This window comes from Plasmopara halstedii (assembly GCF_900000015.1).
Source record: "Plasmopara halstedii genome assembly, contig: Scaffold_2881, whole genome shotgun sequence".
In the NCBI taxonomy this organism is placed as follows: Eukaryota; Oomycota; class Peronosporomycetes; order Peronosporales; family Peronosporaceae; genus Plasmopara; species Plasmopara halstedii.
The window spans coordinates 444,999-456,189 of NW_020189786.1; positions in this window are offsets into that span (position 1 = coordinate 444,999).

Consider the following 11,191-nt stretch of genomic DNA (forward strand, 5'->3'; position numbering starts at 1 on the left):
AGAAGTAGAAGACTTTATAAAGATCACGGATCTTATTCAGCTGTAAAAAATTGATATGAAGAAATAAATTAACAAAATATACTTCGAAAAGGAGGGATCTGAGGTACGTGGGAACTTTACAATTCGCCGGCAACTACGCAAGTCGACTCTTCAGAAGAACCCTTCCGCCCCGAGCCCTCCGACCCAGCTGCCCCCCTTTTTGCTCTTGAAGATGTTAAATTCAGCTGCCTCCGCCTTCCAGTCCGTCACATCTCGCACTGTGGCTGGCTCGACTCCTCGGTCCAAACCCAGCATCTTGTCAGGTGTCGGATCCCCACGCCGGCTTTGAAACTCCATTTGGCTCCTCGCCAGTCACTCATCTGACTACGCCGCCATCTCCTCCTCTTCTCCTCCTCTCCTCCCGTCGCCTCCAACGCCGGAATGCCTCGCTCTGCCGGTCGTTGTGTCTGCTAACGCGGTCAAACCCGATGAAGAGCTGTTAGACGCGACCCCAACTGTCGTCAACTCGGCCCCTGACGCTGATGCTTCGGACGACGAGTCGATGGATCCGACGCGGCCCCCGCCAGTGCTGCCCTACCTCCAAGCGCCGACATGCGTCCAACAATGACGAACTTGTTGCTCAGCAGAAAACAGTTCGACGCTATGACGCGGAAGTCGAAGCGCTCCTAGTGCGTTGTTGTCTGTGGTACCTTTGCACGTCGTTTTGTGGGGACCCCGAAGCCCCTCACTTGCGACATCGAAGAGATCGAACGCCAGAACACCGATAATGGCGTCTTGTTGTTCATCTCGAATCGCATGAAGCAGGTGTGACCATATGAGCCCCCACGAGGCGTACAGTGTGTTTCTGAACGCAGACCACACTAACACGAGCGTGTTCTTTGCAGTCGACTCGACTCTGCTTGCGCGAGTCTGCAGGCCCAACATAAGTTCGTGAAAGGCTACCGCAGAGACCCCTGACGCACGCCTCAAGCAGCATCGTCTTGCCCTAATACTGCAATTCATGAGTGCGGCGAATGATGCAAGTGTGCGAAATTGAACGACAGCGACCCCTGAGCCGATCAAACTGGTTCATTCTCGCACTGATGAATGCAACGCACTCCATTTCCTCACGATCTCTTCGCTTTAAAACGCGGCTTGCTCAAGTGAGGCTTAACGTCGACGTGGGGACGAGCGACTTGGGTCAGGTGGTGCAAGATACACTGGGAGACCACGTGACCCGACCTTCTACTGGACAAACGTGTAGCATACTGTCTCCGACAGTCGATCTGATTCTACTAGGACGCCGAACTGCAATTTGAGCAGACTAACGGACGCACACCAGTGCAGACACCGCCGCTGCATCGGCATGGTGCCTAAACCGCAACGAAGCTTCCGGCTGCATGTGCCCAGAGTCTTCAGTCTGAAAACGTTGCAGAATTTGCGTACAAAGCCAGTGCGTGGCCGATGCATTAGGACTTCGCGAATCGACACATCGGCGACACTCTTGCGAGTGTGACGTCTGGTCTGCAGGCACATTGGCTGAGGAGGCTGTATAAGAAAACAACGCTGATCGAGAATCGACTTATCGCGTCAAAATCTATGCTATCGCTTTCGAGCAGCTAGCAAATGCGTACTCGGGTAGCACAAATGGCGTGAAGACATTTGCGCTTCCGGTGATCCCGCCATCTGCTCTTATCTGTGACCTGTGGATAACCAAGCCACTGATGAATCCATATTTAATGACGGTTCACTCACAGCGAGTTGACGAAGCGCAGATCAAGTCGTCTGTAAACTTTGACATGCATTTATGCAAGATCCTGCTCTCTGTCTTCAAGCGCTTGCAGATTTGGCTCGCCTTCTGTCTTCTATTGGTCTGCATGAGGATTTGGAATCTCGAGCAGCGAGCTCGCGCATTCGGTACTGTTTTCGCGATTGGTGTGATGCCATCGAGACCAAACAGCACTTGTTTTTCGACTGCACACTTCCATTGCAGCACTAGTTGCAGGTGCTCAAGCTGGTATCACCGTGACTCGCTGAGCGTTCGACGTGGCTCGACATTGCTCTGGTCAAGATGAGGCGCGTACGCGACGACTGAGAAGCTTGGGAGGACGTGGTTGGCAACGTCTGGCACACGCTTCACGCAGTAACAGTTCTTGTGGTTCGACCGCAATCGGTGTCTGTTCGACGGACAGCAACCCACACCGGCGCTCGCGGCAATCCAGGAGAGTGAGCTCTACCCATGAAATTGCAGAGCGAGCAAACAGTGTTAGTATCCTGGAAGCTCTCAGCTCTGTACCTGAAAGAAGCGCGCAAACCCATCCTTCGCGATTTGCTCTTCGTCAACGCAGATTCTGAAGAGCAAAGCTTCCCCTGTGCAACATGAAAGGAAGTTCACTTCACTTGGCAGCCTTGTAGCCAATCTCGCGACCGAGATGGAAGGCACTGATTCTGCGCGAGGATGGAATAAAATGTTTGATTACATGCCCCCACGACAAATAAAGAGCCTAACAAGCTTTTGCACTTCTTGGACCCCAGTAGAATTCGGGAATTGCCGGCAAAAGCGCCGGAAGCGATGATCGCTCTCCTGTAAGTGCTACCGAAAATGTGCCGGTATGGTACATTCATGTGCGTCCAACCCAGCATCTTAGGATGAACATATGGTCCCATCTTGAGTAATCTAGGAGGAAACCTCGTCTTCTTGATGAGGGAGGTTTCGATGACAACGGACTCGCTCTTGATCCAAACGACACCATAATGTGGTGCGCTTCTGATCGACAAGTTACGAGGTCACGCGTAGAAAAAAATAGTCATTTCGCACAATAACTGAGTATAGACGAGTATTCAACTTGGAACGATGAAGCGACGGATGTCGCACATTTGTTTGAAATTCATTTTTTCATGTAAAGGGAAGTGAAGATTGGTGAGCGATGTTCATAAGCTAATAACACTTTTCAACATTCTGGCGTTTGATTCTCCTCAAGACGGTAGCAATTACCATCTTTATTGATGGTCACTGGATGGTTGCAGCTGACACCGAGAACTTTCCTGTCCAATCTTCCTTGTACGCGAAATCGATAGGCGGTGTGCTCAATGGGAAGAGCGACTTCTATGACACTAAGCAATATGAGGTACTAAAATTGGAGCTCTTCGAGCACGATAGAGGCGGTGTACCTCAGCCATGCAGAAGGGGACGAATTTTATCTTAGCTGATGGGCAGCCCGTGGAACTCACAGATATATTATCTGCGGTAGTATAAAATATCTGCGTCGTGCGAACTCTTCACTCTAAAACGATAGCTCCAAAGAATTGCACCCTCTAGCAAATATGAATGACGAACTCTTCATAGACGTCAAGTTCCAGTAGACTTAGGGTGGCGTACTGGGAAAGAACTGGGCTCTATTGTACCTCATGAATGTCGTGGTAGAATAAACACCGATCTTGGCGCTTCAAGAGGTAGGGCTCAAAGCCTATAGAGATTTTTTTTGATTATCTACGTTCCGAAAATTGTGTTGCCGTGTAATCCTAGCTCATGAGAGACATGCCAGTATGTACGACGGGACCGTCCGAGAAAATATACATTACATGGAGGCATATAAGATTTGATATCCGGACACAACATTCGTAAGTGTTGCGACGGGGACAACGACAACAATTCCGAAGGTTACGTAAATCCATCAAGCAAAGGTTGAGAATTTAGACTGCGTAGAACGTTCTTTAGCCCTGAACCTTCATTTGAGATTTGATCTTTATTAAGGCATGGCAGGACTGGAACGCCACGAGCCATGGCTCAACTGGAAGTCGAATAAACCAAGTGCCGCGTGTTTGTCTCCCAGTGGATCCTGCCAATTCACGAACACGAAGTTACAGCAGCTTCATTGCAAGACTTGGGATTGTCCAAAAATGATTGCAATTATATAACTGGATGCTTCGAGCAGAGCTCGGAAGGCAGAAGAGGCACTTTGCCAAAGTCTTTTCGCGAGGAGGATAAAGAAGATTGTACATCGCGATCTCAAGATTGTATCTGTGCTGATTAAGGAATATGTCATGACCCTCAAAGTGCTCTCTGGCTCTGGCAGGGTGTGAAACATCGACTGTCAGCGGTAGGGTCGGTGGGAGTAGAAGCGACTGAGTGTCGCAATCTTCCGTACCACAGCCGTTAGTTTTGGAAGGCGATTGTATGGGCTAGGTCCGGAAATTAAAAAAAATAGCCCACCCTCACCATGATGTGGCTGCTGAGTAAGCACTACGCTGTGACGGACTCACGAGAAGTGAAGCTCCATGTCTAAGGAGTCAGTAAAGATTACCAATTTGCTTATGGAGTGACCGGGGTAGCCTTTGGGGTTGTTACTACTTCTGGTAGCAGCTAATGTAGAGCTGGAGAGACATTCCATCTAAATTATGTAAAAGGTATCGCGAGACCGCGAGATCGTTGAAATGGTTCGGCTGGATCGAGGGGAGCCAATCGCGTCATCCGTCATGGATAAATCTATTTATAAGAATTCTTGCCGAAGAGTGCTGGACGTACAACAACCATTCTCATGCACACTTTTTATTCCATATGAAGCAAATATCAAAATTAATAGGCGAGAGGTCTGCCAGGCTTTTACCTCCGGATAGTGAAGTGCGTCATGAAATTGACTTAGCTCCCTTACCAAATAAATTAAAGAACGACACTCACGTCTTTTTTTGCGCAAAAATCAATCATGGTAATCTCTACACTTGACACCAATTTTCCGTGTCAGAATTGCTACCAGCAAACGGGAATTGTAAATTCCGGCGCGAACTCAGGTTTGAAGAAATGATGCTGCAGAACATAACATTGTTTGGCGCCCTCAATCTAGTTCATGATACTAAAGCTGCTGATAAAAGACAGTGCGATTACTCTCACCGCGGTGAGTACTCCAAGCAAACTGATCTGAAAGAGTATGGTTTTGCAACACGAACTGTCTGATGCACCAGCGACGTTCAATCGTTTGGCGACACAATGTTTGAGACCGCATCATAGCTATGCACAAACAAATTCATTCGTCCGTAGTAGTGCAGAGCACGAAAAGTCTAATCTTAAATGACATGCGAGCCAAGAACGAGTGTATGAGCTGACATAAGCTGTTCGCCAATATACATAATTTCTTTCGAGATCGATACATTGAATATCAATGCTTGTGGGCAACACGCGCAAAGGTTTTGGCCATTTTAAATTGGTTATGGACTCTATTTGAAAATGATTCGAGAAAGTGGTTAGCCAGGCCAATACTTGCGCAAATATAGTCTTTACTCAACCGACATATCGCGAGCCCTCACCAATCTCAGTAAAAAGATGATAAATAGTATCGTATAGCTACGAAAGATGCGACTTTAGGTGTAAAATTACGCCGCATGTGTGTTTTAATCCTGACTGTTATCGACTAAGATTGGCCATTCAGAGTTGTATGTGCTGCTGGGGCCGAGTTTTGCTCCGAACAAATTGCAATGAATAGAACGCGCGGTAGATTTCTAAGTCCCGCCTGCTGCTAGCTGCTGAAAAAACTGTCCATTTGATTACGATGAGTTTTTCAGCAAAGTATTATCTGATCAAGCTCAGGGTGCACCTGCTTAGTCCCAAGAGATCTAAAGAGATCTAAACAGATCATACGTTGATGCGCGCAGCGATGATAACACCAGCTCCTACAGAGAATAACAAGATGGTTATCTAGCTCTAATGAGTATACTTCTGACGAATAGTATTAGCCGGGTCGCCTAAACGTGGTGGTCCATGTGTCCTTAAGCCACCCTGACCATTAATATACGCTTATCTCAATGGTCACATCGGTATTTAGCGAGACGATACATACCGCGTACGGATCAGACACATCATGTGATGTGCGAAGGAAAATTTTGGAGTTTAAGATTCAAGAACTCTGATATCACTTTGTCGCAGTGCGAGGTTGCACACTTATATAGCAATGCCTTATTTCATATACAGTATTGAATTTTGATGCATAGGTGTCTCGATGCAAAAGCATACATGCGTACGTATTTAGTTAATGGTTTTCCCTCGTCGCGTGCGGTGGCACCTTTGGCAAAATGCTTCACTGAAATGGCTTGTCGGTAGTGCATCGAATAGAGATCCGCGCTTTACAGTAACTTTGTACGAATATTGTTCTCTTTGCTCGGCATCAGATTAGAAGTCTCAGCCGCTGACAATCCACAAACACCTGGTCAATGGGAAAGCGTAGACATCCAGTATTGCATGTGGGTTTAGTGAAGCTACACAAAAATTCCCTTCCAACGAGCTCGTCGAATGTAAGAAGTTCTATTGACGACGGAGCTGTGTTTCCAGCATACTTTACATGGGCTCTCACCCGCTGCAAAGCAACGACGCCATTCTAAGCCGCTGGAATGTATCAAGCCAGTCAGTCCGGGATCTAGCTTAACTTATTTTCAGACGTTCGATGAGACTTACAGAAATAGGCCACCATGACCGAGAGTTTGCACTGAATCAGCCGTGGTCGACCTCCTCTGGCACCGCTTGATCGGCAAAGGGCGACCCACGTTTATGTGGTACATTAGCGGGATCGGTGTGTATTCCAGGGCGGTCATTAGTACCTGGTAAAGAAGAAGCCATATCACAACGTCAGATCTAAGTCAAGCTCAACATGGACTTTTCCCCGCTGCTTTTTGTCCTCATTCTGGAGAGTCGTGGCTGTCTGTGTTTTCATTTCGGCAAGATTGCCTCGGTGTCATGGCCGCTTACAACCTGGCACTAGCGGCCGTGTTCTTTCTCGGAGGCACCCATCGTAGCGAGTTTCCTATCGGTGGGAGGGTACCGACCTTGCGGTGATTGGGACCCTTGATTAGTCTGTCAAAGCTGTGATCAACAGGAAATTGCGATGATGAATTGTCACATAGACGTCCGCGGTGTGTTTTGAGTTTTACAAAGGCAACCACAAGATGATGGTCGATGGGACATCTGCTTTGCTGGCGCTGGCTTGCAAAGCCTCCCGATACGAAGCAATTCAAGAACATCCTCGATTAAAGGTGCGGATTTTCCAACCGCTTCTGCTTCAAACACAGACTCCTAAGGGTTGACTATCTGTGGTTGAGAAAAGCGTTTACCCAATGACTTCATCGCGCTCGTTTTGCTTTTTTTGTGAGCAGAAGGCACGTGTAGAATCTCTGCAGCAGCGCGGCAAGCGACTTCAAACGGTTTAAAAACATAATTGCAGTGTAGTCTGGTCAAAAATTGGAATGGCTTTTGCGCATGCAGTAGAGTAGACTTTTACTTTTTTATAATATCAGCTTGTAACCAACGAATTGGTCTTCACCGTGGGTTCAAAGTGGGTTGTCAAACTTTTATAGCAGATGAAAAAGGACACGGAATCCGAGCTGGTGCGGTGGAATGGCTGAGTGCAGTGAGCGCCGTACCATAATGCATCGCCAAGGTTTGCATTTCGAGAACGGCGATGACCGGTCGAGAGTACCAGAACCACTGAGATTGTTCTCATTTGAAAATATCTCGGGGTCCTCAACGAGAATTTATTGCGGCAGTCTCGAAACCACAATTTTGGTGGAAGCTCGTTGAGCCATTATACTTGGTGCACGGGAGCAGACCCACGAGTCAAGTACGATTAAAAGATAGGCGCGATAGTCAAGTGGAACTCTATGCGTGGTGGTTACTTATAGAGCGCCCATGTCATGGGGCACACTTAGCAGCCATTACATGAAGATACATCCAAGAACCTTCTGTATGCATTGTGGGAATTGATAAAAGAAAATGACAGTGTGATGTTCCCAAATGCATACGTGACATCATATATGAAGTCACAAACATTCTGTGTGATACAGAAAGCTAGTTCCTACTTGGTATCTGAACTGGTGATGAGAACGACGTGTCTCTGTCTTTCAGAGTGGGTGGCGTAAGCCATCACTTCTGCTGGATACCCTTCATGAAAGTTGAAGCTCAAGCTATCAAAGTCCAAGCTCCAAACACCCAAGATCTTTTATGAGTTCTGAGGTTCAACCTCAGCACACCCTTAGTTTATAAATCAGATATCCAAGGTTTACCAGTAAAACCTCTAGTACAACTTGGTTTTTTTTGCATGTAGCTAGTAACCGTGACTCATTTTGACTCCGTTGCAAATTTGCCTTAAAGGGTTAAGTCGTACTTTTTTCTTCAAGAATTGAGACTGTCATTTTCCCTCCACGTCGAGAATCCCAACCTCGTCACAAAAGCGTGTGTGTAGTGTTTGAGGGACTGTTTGTGAATAGCGCCATCTTACTGCCCACTTTTGCGCAAAATATGGAAAGGTAAATAAGTGTAAGTCCTAGTGGGGTCCACATACCCATGGGCTGAGTGCAACGAGGCAAGAACAGCGATATTTTAGCTCAATTTTTACATATTCGGTATATTTGCAATACACAGTTTGGTACAACTGTACGAGAAATAGGTGCATTGCGATTTTTGATGTCTCGTAATATTTGATGACAAAACTCCTAGAGGACGGAGTCGAGGTACACGTGGGCTTCTAGCCACACGTCACCAAAGAGATCTGCACAATAGTAAACGATCATTTTTTAGTTTCTGAATCTATACTCTTCAAATAGCAAAAAAACAACAGTGTTGGAAATTGCAGAGACTCTCGGTTCGTTCGCTTTTATCAGGAGTACACGTCTCCATCATCTGTGCGTTCATTAAGAAGACTCTGAGTCCCAACTTCTAGTGTGCATAATGCACGGCAATCCCGTTGGACGCATCGTCGGTGTACAAGAGTTGCAAGCCAAGAGTACTATTTACAAGAAAACACGGTCGAAGTACTAGGACCGGAACATGTTACTCTTGATATTTTTAAGCTGCTTTAGTTATACGCTTGCTGAAAAATAAAAGTAAGCATGAATATAGATTGTATACACTCTCGACGAGCAGCAAGCGACCTTTCATGCTGATAAATTGAGGACTACCCTGTCATCTGTAAATACCAATTGCCATAAAGGTTTTGCAATGTTTTTTAACCACAACATGCAATCATTAAGAGAAAATGTTAGTGCACATGCTTTACCTAAAATGGTATAATTTGTGGCAAATGTCAGCTGCCGTGGTATCGTGTGGGTGTATGTTAGCGTGATAATGACGCGACGGGGTCGTACAAGTGAGTCAAAAGCTGTCCGAGCTCGCATCTTGGTTCCTCAAGAAATCTCGGTGGATAAGTACCGCACTCGACATTGTGCTCAAAGAGGGGCGCTTCTGTACTCGTGATGCGGACGATTTTTGGAGAATGAATCGTTTATGTCCTTTCAACAATTGTATTAATTCAGCTGTATTTCAATTTGATCCGGCGAACGGTGCAAAAGGGTATCTATTGCCACAGTGACTCAACGTTAAGAGTCAAGTTTCCATATTTTGCATTCCGGATAAAATACTACTGCACGGTTTTGAAAAACGATATTTTGGTTAATATGTCACATTGGTATACTCAGGTATCCAGTTGTAATCTCATTATTCCAAAAAGGAAGCAAATTTAAGTGTGGTAACCCTACCGCGCTTTTCAGCTTAAGATGTAGAGCTTAAAACAGACAAAATGCAGAGGAGGCTAAATACTGCCGACAACAGTCGTGTAGACGCATCCCCACTCTATTGGTGACAGAACAACACGATTCTGTCTTAAATATATTTAAGCAGTTTAAACTTTTGCCATAAGATATGATATTAATTTTTATGCCTATTTGAGGTGTGCTTGGATTAGAAATAAAGATCTAGTTTACCCTGCCTGCTTGAGTTGCGATTCGGCACATGGCAAATTAAAATTCTAAACTTTCTAAGTGGATTTTTTGCAGCGCTAATCCGTTGCAAGGTTGATCAACACTAAAGCCTCAGAAGCTATGCGAAATCTATCAATGTCACAACTGTATATCTCCGCGATATATTCTTTTAACCATTATAAATGAAGTTTGAAAGACTGGTCCGACAACAACACACCATGCTAAGATTAGTTTGTTGATCAGCTAAATTAGGCTTCCAGCACTAAGCAAAGAGTTGTACCCGGCTTCGTACTTGGCGTTGATGTCGCTGCCCTATTTCAAAAAGCTGTGAAGAAGATGCCAAAAAACAAAGATATTTGTTACGGTCCTTAAATCACTACTCTGTGCAACCTTTATGCCTACTGAATGTAATCTACTTATCTAGACCAACGAACGACTACCATTTGTATATATATATATATCTGAAATCAATATCCAAAGCCAAGACACTATCTGTGACCGTTACCGTTATCCTCGTGACTACATTTACACGCATTCGCTACGTAACCTAAACGCTTCCACTCACTGCGAATATTAAGTGCGCTTTGTCGCTGACTCAGTCGTGATACCCGCTGCCTTGCGCATAAACTTTAGTATCTTGCTTCCGAGTGCCTTCATCAGCATATCTGCAGGCTATTTCTTTGTATCGATGTAGTCGATCTCCAGTAATTCTTGATGAAAGCTCTTAGAAAAGTGGTGCCTAATGTTCACAAGTTTTATACGAGCGTGGTATCCTGCATTGCTTGCCGAAGCTATAGCCCCTCGGTTGTCCTCCATATTTGCGTATCCACTTACATGGCCCATGACCCAGACACGTTAAGGATTGCGCTCGTTTCAGGTACTTCTTGTGTGCATAAGCTCGGAGGCACATAAACCGCTTCTACGAAGCTCAGTGCGATAGTATTCTGGCTCTTGGACTTGCACACAACCGGATCATTACCTATATTGATCAAAATAGCCAATACAGAGCGCCTGTTGTCTGTGTCTCTACCCCAGTTCGCATCGAACAAGCATCGACTACGAACTTTCCAGTTCTACCTTGGTCCATAGTTCCGTGACGACGAGCCGACTTCATGTAGCATTGTACGCGAATTGCAGCGTCCCAGTGCTGTATTTCTGGCTGCTTGACGACAAATGCGATGTCTGGGCGAGTTCACCTTGAAAAATTATAGAGGATAGCCGGCGTGAGAGCCGTATGGTCTCGAGCGCATCTGCAACCGTCCGGTCTCTGTACTTGGTGCCTTTCTGTCAAGATGACTCAGCCACGTACGCCGTCAAGATAACGTGTCTGTTTTGATATTAGGTTTGCCGCTGTCCTTTTGTGGTCTAACTCCATCTCCACAATAAATAGCACCATCTATATATCTTCGTCTTAAAGTTACTCTTAACATTCGATTGACCTCTGAATTTCGCCACTCGTCTTGGCTTCAATGATCAC